The sequence below is a fragment of the Macrosteles quadrilineatus genome, unplaced genomic scaffold (genome assembly GCF_028750875.1).
Source record: "Macrosteles quadrilineatus isolate MER2022 unplaced genomic scaffold, UCM_ALF_1.0 Scaffold_3__2_contigs__length_128488019, whole genome shotgun sequence".
NCBI lineage: Eukaryota > Metazoa > Arthropoda > Insecta > Hemiptera > Cicadellidae > Macrosteles > Macrosteles quadrilineatus.
Genome location: NW_026542596.1, coordinates 58,768,771 through 58,784,184, shown reverse-complemented (window position 1 = coordinate 58,784,184; position 15,414 = coordinate 58,768,771).

The window sequence follows — 15,414 nt, the reverse complement described above, 5'->3', positions numbered from 1 at the left end:
AATAACCATGTTTTTTAACTTAATACAGCAATTTCTCTATTACCTGTAAAAGTATTTGAGTAGATAATGCCATTTTCGTGTTCTACATTAAATTTGTAATAATAATAATAAAAAATGTGAGAGGATCAGTTTGTAAAAACTCCATTGTAAATAGATTCAAAGATAAAAATGCATTATCATTATGGTATTCGCATTTGATCTAGGGTACTCTTGAATTACCTCTAGCTTTTATAATAAACATTATTAATTCTATTAATTTATGAGGGGGCCAGGGGCCATCACATAAAGTTTAAACTCTTGTGAATTTTATGTTTTTTTTTATTTGTATGGTTGATGTAGGGGATAGAGTGTTACTGTGTTACTGAGAGTGCTCGATTTGGGGGAATGCGGTGGAACGGAGTTCCGGTACCTCTCTTTCAGAAAGATAAAAATATTTGCATAAATAGGTACATAAATAGATTCTACTCACATTAAATAGGTTACTATTATTATAAATGAGCTAAATAATTTTTGCCACAGTAATATATTTTAAGCAGGGTGCTCCGCCAGGCAGCAACCACATAGCACAATAAAAAATGAAAAAAACCATCAAAATTTTAAGGACCATAACCATTGACTTTACACATACTATGTTAAATCAAAACCAGATTTTTTTCTAAAATCCTATTTTTCGTTATTTTATGTGGTTTTTATGGGGAAATAACATAATTTACAATAACTTTTGAACCGTAATTTTTACAGAAATGGGATTTGTACCATTTTGTTCAGAATTTAAAGAGCTACTAAATTTATTTTTTTCAAAATCGTTCGGGCCATTTTTGAGAAAATCCGATTTTTCCAGTTTTTTATGGGTTTTTATGATAAAAATCCCCATTAAAAATCAAAATTTCCAAAAAGAAATAAAAAAAACGCTTGGAGATGCCATGGATTAGAACCTACATACCAAATTTCATCGAAATCGGACCACAGGTGTAGTCCCTAGCTCTGTACACACACATACACACACACACACAGACATCACTTCGAAAACCACTTTTTTGGGTCCAGGGGGGCCCGAAACGAATACATCCACTCAAAACTCAAACTCGAAAATTTTGACGAAAACTATACTTTCTCCATATACTATGGTATAGGGGGAGAAAGTAAAAATGTACTATGTTTGTACAAAGTTGTTTGTAGGCCTACTATGTGGTCGCTGCCGCCAGGGAAGTATTATTCAAATTAAATAATGTTTTTAGGAAAAATCATTTAGCTTGGATTAAATAAATGGATTCAATTATTGGATTTAATAAATTGGACTCGTCTGCAACCTTTCATCAGGTGAGTTAGCTGTGTCCTCTCCATTTATTTATCAAATTAAATAATATAATTCTATTATTCCATACTTCCAAGTATGGAAGCATTCTATTATTCCAAGTCATTTCTAATTCATTTCCAAGTAATTCCACTATTCCATTATTCCAAGTACTACACTCGGTGCTAATATCTAAAGGTGGATAGAAATCCCGAAGTTGGTAATCCTGACAAAGTACCAGCAACCAATTACGGCTTTTAAGATGTCATCACTGCCACTTCCGCCACACAAACTTGCGCACGCCACAGGGGCAGGATAGAGGGACCAAAGACTAAAGACAGATTATACAGGGTGGCTTAAAAGTAACTTGCACCCCACCTTAACTTTTCAACCATTTGAGATAATTGAAATCTGTTTGAGGCAACCTTCTTAGCTATGAGGGGCTACAATAATAATGGTCTATTTTGAAAATTTTGCCCTTAGGGGTAGCGGGGGTAGCTCAAAATTTTCAATGACAAGTATAGTCGAGTTTGGTATCATTTTACAGGTCTTAACAAAACATAACAATTGGCATAAAGCCGGGGCCACAAGACGCGGATCATCCGCGTGGTCCGACAATACATTGAATCAAATGAGAGTGGCCACACAGGGCGATCCTAAGCCGTCTGGGCGGATTGTCCGCGCCATGTCGCGGATTGTCCGCGCCATGTCGCGGATTGTCCGCGCGATCATAAGCCGCGTTGGAGGGGATGACACACGTAGTCTTATGAGAGTGGCCACACGATACGGATTGTCCGCGCGGTTGGAGCTCATTTTCAAGCATTTGTAGTGGTTTTTTTTTTTAGTTTGTGCTTGTGCATTTCGGTTTATAGGTGTAAATGTTCGATACAGACAAATCGAACAGAACTTGTTAAAGATAATGTGGGATTTCTCATGTTGTACATTTCTCATGAGTATATCTTCCTTAGTTATATGCGGTCAAAGCAATTGAAGTAGCTCGTCAAACGATGCTATCTACATGCGATAGTAACAAAAAAAGACTCCGAGCTATGGTTTCGCATGTGCTCGTAAAAGGTTTGGAACACAAATGGTTTATCGGTTATAAAATTATGGACCCAATGATTTCGGTTTGCCTTAGGCTCTAGCTCACCACACGCTTCTAATTCACAAACTAACATACGTGTTTCTTCCATGACTACAACGAGAACGAGTGAATTAAACCATTAGAATCTCAGTACGTCGGCTGGGAAACCTCAACCGGAAGCGGTTCATCCGCTCCGCGTGGCCGGGACATCGTCGCGCGGTTAAGCCGCGCGGACGATCCGCCACGTGTAGCCCCAGCCTAAAGAAACCCAAAATCGCCCCACTAATAACAAAATCGCGCTCTAAAACGTTTAAGATCCAAATAATTATGAGGATGGCTGAAAATGAACTTGCACCCCCTTAACTTTTCAACCATTTGAGATAATTGAAATATGTTTGCGGCAACCTTCTTAGCTATGAGGGCCTACAATAATAATGGTCTATTTTGAAAATTTTGCCCTTAGGGGTAGCGGGGGTAGGGGGTAGCTCAAAATTTTCAAATGACAAGTATAGTCGTGTTTGGTATCATTTTACAGGTCTTAACAAAACATAACAATTGGCATAAAGAAACCCAAAATCGCCCCACTGATAACAAAATCGCGCTCTAAAACGTTTAAGATCCAAATAATTATGAGGATGGCTGAAAATGGACTTGCACCAACCCCCCCCCCTTAACTTTTCAACAATTTAAGATATTTGAAATCTGTTTGCAGCAACCTTCTTAGCTATGAGAAGCTGCAATAATTATGGTCAATTTTGAAAATATTGATCTTAGGGGTAGAGGGGGGTGGGGGTAGCTCAATTTTTTCAAACAGCAAGTATAGCCAAGTTTGGTATTATTTTACAGGTCTTGACGAAACTTAACAATTAACATAAAGAAAATAGAAATCGGACCATTAATAACAAAATAGCAGTTCAAAATTACTTTTAATAACCATTGTCATAATAGTTTTAGCTGTCATTTCGTTATCAATGGTCCGATTTATATTTTCTTTATGTTAATTGTTAAGTTTTGTCCAGACCTGTAAAATGATACCATACTCGACTATACTTGCTGTTTGAAAATTTTGAGCTACCCCCTACCCCCACTACCCCTAAGGGCAATTTTTTAATTGACCATAATTATTGTAGCCCCTATCGGTACTATCAAAGAAGGTTGCCGCAAACAGATTTCAAATATCTCAAATGGTTGAAAAGTTAAAGGGGGGGGGCTGCAAGTTAATTTTTACCCACCCTGTGTATATGAAGCCTACATGGAATTGTCTTAGTTCATTCTCATGCACGACTTCGGAGCGTACTACTAGTTTAACATTCTATTGCTAATCCTGTTGTGTTATGTAAAAGCGTAGTCAGTTACAACTTTTCAACGTAGATTAAACATATGTGGTCTTGTAGATTTCTCATCCTTAGGGATAAGCTGGAAACCATTTTGAGTGGTTAACGTTGGTTACGTGTTTACGTTTAAAGTACCAATTATCACTTGATATTTCGCAAATGTAAGATGGTAGTTTGCCTCTAATATGATAAACAATGGGTAAAGCTCACGCATCCACCCTGAAATTGGGAAAAATATATTGTTTAATAACACAGTATAAAAACAAGGTTCAGATTGAGCAATACACTATGAATATTTTCATTAAAGTCAATGTGTACACTTTTGAGATGGTGGAATGGAATCAACTCCATGTTTAACTCACAAACGTTAAACACAAAAATGATAGGTAGTGCAAATTGGTCAATGAAAAAAAATATATATAGTTGAAAAAAAACCAACAGGGTAATTGAATTATGATTCTAAATGTTTTTCATATTACCATGGAAACTACTCACTAAAATATCAATTTAATCTAGAAAAAGACTATAAACTCTCAGTAATCCAATCCGTCTCATTAATCAAGAATAATGCAGACTTTCCTCAAAAAATTGCAAGAGGCGTATCGGGAATGTGAGACCCAGAGGATGTTAAAGCAAGTACGTAAGCAGGAGCGTGAGATGAAGCAGATGCGTAATAGGGAGAGTTGTCCACCTCAGCCCCGTAGAGATGTGTCTACGTCTACAACGCTAGTGTCGAGGAGGGCGTGTGTAGGAGTGCTTGGGCTGATCTTCATAGCTAGTGCGTCGTACCCATCGATGTATAGGTCGTACCTCGTGTGGTGGAGTGATTAGAAGGACCACGGTGAGAGATGAGGGAAGTTTGAAATAAAGACTTAGGAGCAAATTGTTAAAATTTTGGTACGTTTAATATTCAATTGAATTCCATTGTTCGGTGAAAAATAAAAATCAATTTGTCATAAGTTGTTATGTCTTTGTTCATAACTATGTTACCCAAAGTTGTCTTGTAAGTATAAGAAAAATATGTAAATGTAACGCATGATATCAAGTAACTCAACTGTTTAGGAAAATACGACATATTTGGCTACATGAAAGAATAATGTTCCTGAATCAATATGATTTGTACTATCATTAAAATGTATTTTTTGAAATTTAAATCAAAATAAAGTCACACTTAAGATTATTTATTATTATCAAAATCTACGATTTCTCAATCATAGGCCTAATATAATTACAAAATGCCCTTTCAAATTAGTATATAACTGATAATGAAAATTAAGTTATGTTATATGATTTCACAGAATGTTATTGAAAGCTTTAAAACCTATCAGAGAACTACAAAACAATTTATTAAAATGTATAATTAATATTTATAGAATTAAACTAATTTATTAAACTTATCACAGAATTTTTTTTTTTTATAAGGGAGAGGAGGTAAAAATGCTTTTACGCACACAGGTAGCCAGCCTGTAGTGTGAGACTCCTGAGCTTGTCAGACTACTCACTAAAAAACCCCCTCTACTCTGTTGGACACAGACCTGGGATTGTTTGTCACATTACTTCAGGTCAGGTCAACGTGTGACTGTAAGCCCTCAGGGCTCGCGCCGTTTCTGGCATTCAATTTCTTTATGACCTAGACCGCATCTCGGTCAAGCTCTAGCTTCTTTGTGCGGAGAATATCCTGGACGAAATGTGACATACAGGTCCAATTGTCCTCACCCTCCGTCATCATCGGAATGACCGTGTCCACCAACAACTGCCCTACATGTTGTTCAGCCTCCAGGCGGGAACCTTCCCAACGCTGGCAGCGGAAGAAGGTGTGCTCCGCGTCGTCGGGAGTGCCTGGGCAGTATATGCAATCGGGTGACACGGCTTTGCCCATCCTGAACAGGTACGACCGAAAAAACCCGTGACCTGTCAGAAACTGGGTAAGGTAATAGTCCACCTCACCATACCGTCGGTCAACCCATGGTTGGACTTGCTGAATCAGTCTCCTGGTCCAGCGTCCCCGCGACTCCTGTTCCCAGCTCTCCTGCCAGAGCTGGTAGGTGCGGTTGCGCTCCTCCATTTTTGCATGGTCCTCTCCACGCCGCTGATAAATCGCTTTCCTCTCCGCCGCCAAAAGTTTGACGGGGATTACTCCAGCAACCACCAAGATGGCAGGTTCAGACACTGTTCGGTAGGCGGATGCTACCCTGAGTGCTGCCTGACGCTGCACTCTGGCAAGCCGCATCCTATACACCTCCTTATTGAGCGCGTCTGCCCACACCTCCGCACCAAACTTATCACAGAATATGTATAATGAAGCTATTAACATTAAAAAAAACACTTTTTTACCCTCCCTGATGCAACAAAGCTAAGTAATCGTTAAACTAATTCTAGGCCTATTGAAATAGGGAATAAATAATGTGATTGTATAAAGGAGACATTTTAGTGTGAATCCAATCAGACAAATGGAAATTCACTTAGTCTGCAGGATTGCTGTGGCGGGGTATTCATTACTATTAAAAAGGCTTTTATTTCAACAGTATTTTCTAGTAGGAATACGCATGACAAAACACATCAATTTATTCAAGCTCGAGAACGTCTTAATAACTAACGTTGTGACTTCAGTACCTTCCCTTTAAACAAAAATAGTAGGCTTTGGTATTTGATATGTAAAATTAAGTAATTTCATAGATTAAACAGTTGGTCCATGGTAATGTTAGGTAATTGAATATCACAATTTAGCTTGAGCATTAGTGCAGCCGATTGAATGGGCGTTGTGTTATTAGATTTCCCTCTGCCAGATTAATCAAGCCTGAACAATAGAGTGGCCTCATTTTAAACTGTTGTTGGACAACTCAGAAGCCAAACTTACAGCTTCATTTTGAGTTGTCATTTTTATTTTTATTTTTGATTAAACATTTATTTGTACAACATCAACTTAATTTATTCAAGTGAATACAATTTTAATTGGTTGAAATTGTAAGGGATTTGTGAAACAGGAATTTGTGTATTTTTTATATTATAAGGAAGTTATAAACCATTCATTTATATCTTTATTTTAGAACATTCGCGAACAAAAAAAAAAATGCAAAAAAAAATTAAAAGAAAATTAATGCAAAGTAATCTACCTACGAAGTAATTCATTTCCAGTAAGAGTGCATATTTTTTTCTTTTTTATAATTTTTGAACACATTTTTATAGCTTTATTATTTTTATTGGTTCTCTTTATAGCGATATCAATTTTTTCAAACTTGAATAAAGCACGAACATATATACCTATGCGATAAAGATCCTGATGCAAGTCTTTGACACATATTAGAGAACGATATCTAAAATATCTTTTACCTATTCATAAATAAGTTCTTTGTAGAAATGGTATATGCAATTCTAATTGATCCGTTTCCAACTTCCAAGCTTAGTTCACGAGAGTTCCAACCCGGTATGGATCATAAACATAAACAAAATGACGTTGTTGGCCCGAATCCTATACTAATAGCATTCAACATATGTTTTAGCAGTTCCATTTAACCAATGTTAAATCATGTTTATTTTCACCACACTATGATGTTTTTGGCTGTATTACATACGTTAATTGGTGGCTGAAAGTTACGTTTTGCTGGCCATGCCAGCTGTCATCGTAATTTGGGGACCGAGCGGGTTTTTACAGCCCGGGGCCGCAAAATCAGCTGTCCGCTTACTTACTTAAAACATGAATGCATTTTAAATACACAATCAAAATCCATAGCATTGCAATAGGATTGTGTTATTGTCACCGTTGCCTAGCAACTATTTATTTTTATTTTGCTGATTCCTCAAATTATTTCTTCACATAACCTTAAAGTTGTAGTTCTGTTGACTATCAGTGTGCATTATTATAGTGGTGAATCGTGGTAATACGGTATAGTGTGGTGAAAAATAGCGTTCGAACCGCGGACCAAAATGGTTTTGCAGCTCTCGATCGATTTAAGTTCTCGACTTCGTCTCGAACTTAAAAACTATCTCGAGCCGGCAAAACCTCATTTTCGGCCCTAGGTACGAAATATACTATTTCGGGCCAAAAACGTCATTTGTTGGTGTTTATGATCCATACCGGGTTTTTTATAGTAATCGTGCTTTGAACTAAGGTTAAAATTATCGTCCTATTTTTATTATTATTTTGAAGCATATTATTGCGACGTTGTTGGTAGCATTTGAGTGCAATTCCCTCATAAACTGTTTGTCGTTTAGGGTTGATTATGCCGTTTGTGCTATTTACTTCGGTTCTAATAGATCTTCTAATAGATATTACTAGTGGCTTGTAGGGACATAAGTCCCTAAAAAGCTCAATAATATAAAACAAATTATTCTAATATTCAAACATACTAAGAAATACATTATCTATGTGTCAGAATAGATATCCCTGTATGCCATATCTTTTATGTAAAAAAACAGTTGTTGTTTGTCTTTGTTTTCCTTTGTTGATGTTATTTTCAATAAATCATTCAAATCACTTAATAGGTTTAACTCTGCCAAATGCAGCAAACATGTAATTGTTTTCGAATAAATACTGGTTTATTAATGTTAGCTTTGGTCTTGTGGTTAATGGTGATAAAAAAGACTTCCCTGGTTGGAATTTTGGAAATTGTCTTCGTCAAATAGCCTATGAAAAGGCAAATAACCTGCTAGCTGTGTGTTGAGGCAAAGCTTAGTTCTTGACCAAACCCGCTAAATTAGCATCCCTACCCAGTTAATATTTCTAATTTTATACTCATTTTTGTTAAGGTTTAACAACATTAGTGTAAAGTAAAGGCATCCCATTGACCAAACTTAATCCTAGATTTGTTCTGATCAACAACAACAAAACTACAATATTAGTGTAAGTTTATGTGGTTATTCCTCTTAAAGGTGCGATCTACGTTACATATATTCTATCAAATTAAGCCTAATCATCGGCTGATTCTTAACTCTTTTGCGATTGCGAACAACAGACAGTACCGGTTTATAATCTCCAAACAATATTGTTTTTCCTCCCATTGGAACTTGTCATAGTACTTACTTAATTAGCAAATACATATTTCCTGTACGAATCTAATCCATATTTATTCCCAGGTTATTTTCTAAGAGTATCCGTTGAGGTTATTAGATTACAATTATTAGATTTATTGTACTTCAACAGTACAATAAATCTAAAATTTAAAAATAAAGAAAGTGTTGAATAAATTAATTTAGGATATATATTTTGAAATAAAAACAAAGCAGAAGTTATATCCATTTAATCTTGAATCGTTAATTATTTAGTCAATGTGGTTATTTCATGTTAAACGTTAAAAATACACATTTTTGAAAAGTTTCACAGTAAAATAATTAATTTCCACATTCTATAACGTAACTAAAAAGTCTTCATTATTATAGGTAACGATATCCCTGTTTTATATAGTACATTGCAGAATTGACTGGCAAATAAATAATCCAAATGTTACTAGGTGGCGTTTGCAGAGGCATCCACAAAATTGAGCGGAGTCATCAAGGGTTTATATTATATTGTTTTGGTCATACTGCAGTAATACCAGTCGTTTTTAATGCATGCGTTGCGGGTCTAAAGTAGCATTTTTACTCTTTAGGAAGTAAAAATAATTTTTATCCTCTATGGAGTAAAGATCTGCTGTTCTCAACTCAGTTGTAAATTTCGATTGTAAACGATTGCATGTATCGAAAATATGTATCGATTCGTGCATCGTAATAATTTTAACCTACAGTCTACAGTCTACAGTATACAGTCTCTACCCAAAGCATTTTAGCATTGCAGATACATTAATCCATTCCCACACTCAACACTGCTCGACTTTACTACTTCCTTCACCACTACCTACGTCGCGGACCTGTTTCCCTCCCTTCCCTTAGCATTTTATGATTGCAAATACCTTAATCTAACGGTCATAATCAGTTCCTACACTCCAGACTGCTCGCATTTACTACTTCCTTCACCACTTCCTACGTCACGGACCTGTTAACCTCCTTCCCTTAGCATTTTATGATTGCAGATACATTAATCTAATCGTCATAAACAGTTCCAACACTCCAGACTGCTCGCCTTTACTACTTCCTTCACCACTTCCTACGTCACGGACCTGTTTACCTCCCTTCCCATACCATTTAAGGATTGCAGATACCTTGATCTAATCGTCATAAACAGTTCCCACACTACGGACAGCTCGCCTTGACTACTTCCTTCGTCATTCCTACGTCGCGGACCCGTTTTCCTCGCTTCCATAGCATTTTATGATTGTTGATACCTTAATCTAATCGTCATGAACAGTTCCCACACTCCAGACTGCTTGCCTTTACTACTTCCTTCACCACTTCCTACGTCATAGACCTGTTTCCCTCCCTTCCCATAGCATAATAGGATTGCAAATACCTTAGTTTAATGGTCATAAACAGTTCCTACACTCCAGACTGCTCGCCTTTACTTTTTGCTTCACCACTTCCTACGTTGCGGACCCGTTTTCCTCCCTTCCCATAGCATTTTATGATTGCAGATACCTTATTCTAATCGTCATAAACAGTTCCCACACTCCGGACTGCTCGCCTGTACTACTTCCTTCACCCCTTCCTACGTCGCGGACCCGTTTTCCTCCCTTCCCATGGCATTTTATGATTGCAGATACCTTAATCTAATCGTCATAAACCGTTCCCACACTCCGGACTGCTCGCCTGTACTACTTCCTTCACCACTTCCTACGTCGCGGACCTGTTTCCCTCCTTTCCCATAGCATCATAGGATTGCAAATACCTTAGTCTAATGGTCATAAACAGTTCCTACACTCCGGACGACTGCTCGCATTTACTACTTCATTCACCACTTCCTACGTCACGGACCTGTTTACCTCCCTTCCCATAGCATTTTATTATTGCAGATACATTAATCTAATCGTCATAAACAGTTCCAACCCTCCGGACTGCTCGCCTTTACTACTTTCATCATCACTTCCTACGTCGCGGACCCGTTATCCTCCCTTCCCATAACATTTTATGATTGCAGATACCTTAATCTAATCGTCATAAACAGTTCCCACACTCCGGACTGCTCGCCTGTACTACTTCCTTCGCCACTTCCTACGTCACGGACCTGTTTACCTCCGTTCCCATAGCATTTTATTATTGCAGATACATTAATCTAATCGTCATAAACAGTTCCAACCCTCCGGACTGCTCGCCTTTACTACTTTCATCATCACTTCCTATGTCGCGGACCCGTTATCCTCCCTTCCCATAACATTTTATGATTGCAGATACCTTAATCTAATCGTCATAAACAGTTCCCACACTCCGGGCTGCTCGCCTTTACTACTTCCTTCACCACTTTCTACGTCACGGACCTGTTTTCCTCCCTTCCCATAGCATCATAGGATTGCAAATACCTTAATATAATGGTCATAAGCAGATCCCACACTCCGGACAGCTCGCCTTGACTATTTCCTTCCTCACTTCCTACGTCGCGGACCCGTTTTCCTCCCTTCCCTTATAATTTTTGGAATGCAGATACCTAAATCTAATCGCCATAAACAGTTTCCACACTCCAGACTGCTCACCTTTAGTACTTCCTTTAGCACTTCCTACGTCACGGACCTCAAGCTAGTGTCATCATTTGATTATATTTATGATTCATACCGTTTCTGTTCTAATATCTGTGGAATAATGCTATCAGCTATTTCTTTATCTACTGCATTCAAAAGTCAACAGCTGATCATATGTCTTTGTTTATGTGTCAAATACTGCTTCCATAAGGATTTCATTGAAACTTTGAGACCCAGTGGGGCGGATTCCTGAGAGTTATTTTTAACGCCATATAGATGTTGGCACTCACCGATATGGTCTTTATCACCATCCAAAATTTGAAAACGATTGATGCACCCGTCTAGGAGGAGTTTGCGTATTACGAAATGCATAAAAGTTGACGTATAAGAGCTTCGCTCGCTCCGCTCAAAAATTGCTTACTGGCTTCATGATAAATCACGATCAGCTCAGCTGTATTGAAGTAAACAAAAATCAGCAGTAAAATAGCTTCTAATGATATTCTTATGGAGAACATTTTACGTTATATCTCGTTTTCTGGCTACTTTATGGGTATTTACTCAGGTGAGGTATAGAAGACGATGACAGCTGTGGGCTTCTCATCTCATTAGCGAGGGAACGCCATTACCGTAACAATACCAAAAAATACGATCTGACGCCGTCGGCCTCGGTGGTCTAGTGGTTAGCGTGCCGGGCTGACATGCTGAAGGACGAAGGTCCCTGGTTTGCAGCCCGCTGGTAGCATTACATTTTTATCCAAGATGTTTTCATTATCAGCAAGTTTGGTTGGTTTGGTTCGGTTATGACAGTTTAATTTTGAGTCCCTGGGGTCAAGACCGTTAATTTAAGACTTCTCCCACTTTTCTGCGACTTACCAGACGTCCACAATTTTCTGGTAAAAATTTGGTCTTACAGAATCTATATATATAAAAGGCAAAGCCCTCACTGACTCACTGACTCACTCACTCATTACTAATTTTCATACTTCCCATTTGCCTAGGAGGCTGAAATTTGGTACACTGATTCTTTAGGCATTAAATAGGAAAACTAAGCTGTTTTTATTCTGAACGGACTCTCGGGCTCAGCCCCAGTGGCTCTGGAGTTTCCCATGTTATCCTTATGAGTACTCATATTTAAATGGAATTAATGAATCTTAACAGCTGTTTCAATTAAACAAGTTGGTTCTGTTCCATGATGTTCAATAGCATTAAAGTTACAAGGATTACCAACAGGGTGCAGCAGTATTATTTCTTTTACATTTATGACAACAGCTAATTGGCAACCAAAAGGTGAGTGAGCGTAGCGAACGAACTTCAACCTGGAGGCAAGTTAGCGTAGCGAACAAACTAACCTGAAGGCAAGTGAGCGCAGCGAACGAGCTCCAACCTAAAAGTGAGTGAGCGTAGCGAACGAACTTCAACCAGGACGTGATTGAGCCATGCGAACGAGCTCACTTATCAAGTTAAACGGGGCAAAGCCCGTGGGTACAGCTAGTTATATATAAGGATAAGTAAAGTAGTTTACAGATAGATCGTTTTAATTTGGTCAAATGGTTTTGAGGTCGGTGAATCAACATGAAACGAATTTTAAGCATTTTTTTACAGTCACCTGCTTTGGCCAGCGAGTACAGACCAGACCGCTCTCCATATATAAAACATACTCCCTTGTTTATAAAATATTAACGTATCTCAATGAGCTCAGACTCTATACAAGTGTAGTGTTTAACTACTTACCTGTATATAAATCTTTATTTAACAGATGATATTTATTTGTTTACTAATTCATTCAATTATTATTGTTCACTTTATCTTTTTACAAAATATACATATTTTTACTCTTGTCTAGCATTTGTGAATTTACAACTTCATTTTTTTCCAAAGGTCAGACTCCTTCAGTTTATTTAGTGAGTAGTGTTAAAACTATTAAGTCTTGTCAACAAACAGTTTTCTCTCAATTACTTCATGAATACCCAAACCTCACAAGACCTTCAGGTAAACCTGATTGTACTTCTAAACATGACACAGAACATCATATCGAGACAACACCAGGACCTCCGGTGTTCAGTAAACCCCGCCGCCTGGCACCGGATAAGTTTAAACTCGCCAAAAAAGAATTTGAATCCATGGTACAACTAGGTATAGCTAGACCCTCTTCTAGTAGCTGGTCTTCTCCCCTTCACATGGTTCCCAAAAAAGGCAATGAGTGGAGGCCATGTGGAGATTACAGGGCTTTGAATGCTAGAACTATCCCTGATCGGTACCCTGTTCCCCATATTCAAGATTTCTCTCACCAACTTCATGGTAAGACAATATTCACCACCTTAGATCTTGTTAAGGCTTATCACCAGATCCCGGTTGCTGCTGAGGACGTTCACAAGACAGCAATTACTACACCTTTTGGCCTGTTCGAATTCCCTTACATGTCATTTGGACTATGCAATGATGCTCAAACGTTTCAACGCTTTATAGATGGCGTGCTTAGGGGCTTAGACTTCTGCTATGCTTACATCGACGATATCCTAGTAGCTTCAGAGTCAGAAGAACAACACGTATTACACTTAAAAACAGCTCTTTGACCGTTTTTCTACTTACGGGATTCTCATTAACCCAAGTAAGTGTGTTCTAGGAACATCAGTCGTTAGCTTTCTAGGGTATGAAGTGTCTGGAGAAGGTATCAAACCTTTAAAGTCATCAACTCATATCCTAAACCTAAAACAGTTAAGGAACTAAGGAGGTTTATTGGTATGATCAATTTTTATCCAAGGTTTTTGCCTAACACGGCGGAGCATCAAAGCTTACTAAACGAACTACTGAAGGCTAATGTGAAGGGAAATTCCCCTGTCAACTGGACCACAGCAAGGAATGAAGCATTTGAGGCTTGCAAGCAAAGCCTTAGTAAAGCTGTGATGCTGTCTCACCCTGTACCAGATGCTCAATTGGCCATTTTCTGCGATTCTTCCGCCCATACTGTGGGGTGTGCGTTGGAGCAAAAGATAGGTGATAACTGGCAGCCTTTGGCCTTTTTCTCAAAAAAATTAACCCCTGCTGAACAAAATTACAGTGCCTACGACAGGGAGTTGACAGCAATATATTTATCGGTTAAGTACTTCAAACATATGTTAGAAGGTAGGCAGTTTACCATTTTCACAGATCATACAAACCACTCACTTTTGCATTTAATCAAAAACCTGACAAATGCTCTCCCCGCCAATTTCGTCACTTGGAATACATTGGGCAGTACTCAACATACATCCGTCACATCTCTGGACAAGGTAATGTGGTAGCTGACACCCTCTCCAGAATTGAGACAATTACCGTTCCATTGGACTATCAGGCATTAGCAGACTCACAGAGCAAAGATGAAGAGTTAATACGTCACATACAGTCTGATTCCAGCCTGAAACTTCTACAGGTCCCAATACCAGGAACACAGGTTTTGCTTTACTGTGACATATCTACTCCCATCCCTCGTCCCTTTTTCATCACAAGGCCATTTCGACAAACCGTTTTTAACAGTTTACATAATCTTTCTCACCCAGGTATTTAAAGCTTCATTGAAACTTGTCAGTCAACGTTTTGTCTGGCCTTCAATGAACTCTGACTGTCGTCGATGGGCCCGTTCTTGTATGGCATGCCAAAAGTCCAAAATATCACGTCACAACTGGACTCCTGTAGGTATGTTCGCCCCTCCATCTTCCAGGTTTGAGCACATACACATTGACCTTGTTGGTCCGCTACCTGTCTCCGAAGGTTACAGGTACTGTTTGATCTGTGTCGATCGTTTCTCAAGGTGGCCAGAAGCAGTACCAATCGAAAACATAGAAGCAGAAACAGTAGCACGAGCACTTTTTACCACTTGGATTTCGAGATACGGAACACCACTACGAATTACAACAGATCAAGGTCGGCAATTTGAGTCAAGCCTGTTTAAACACTGTACTGTCTTTAAATACCATATTTAATTGTAATATTTATCAGCTGACTTTTTGTTTGTTTTTGTTTATGTGATGAGTTTTTGGAAATTGGTATTAAAACAGGGTTGATCTTATCTTGGTTTTATTTTATCTTCAAACAACTTACAATGGCGACGAGGATGAGGAAGAACGGTAGAAAACATCAGGAACTAGAGGAGGAACGCATAGTGATACCGAACAAACCAGCGAG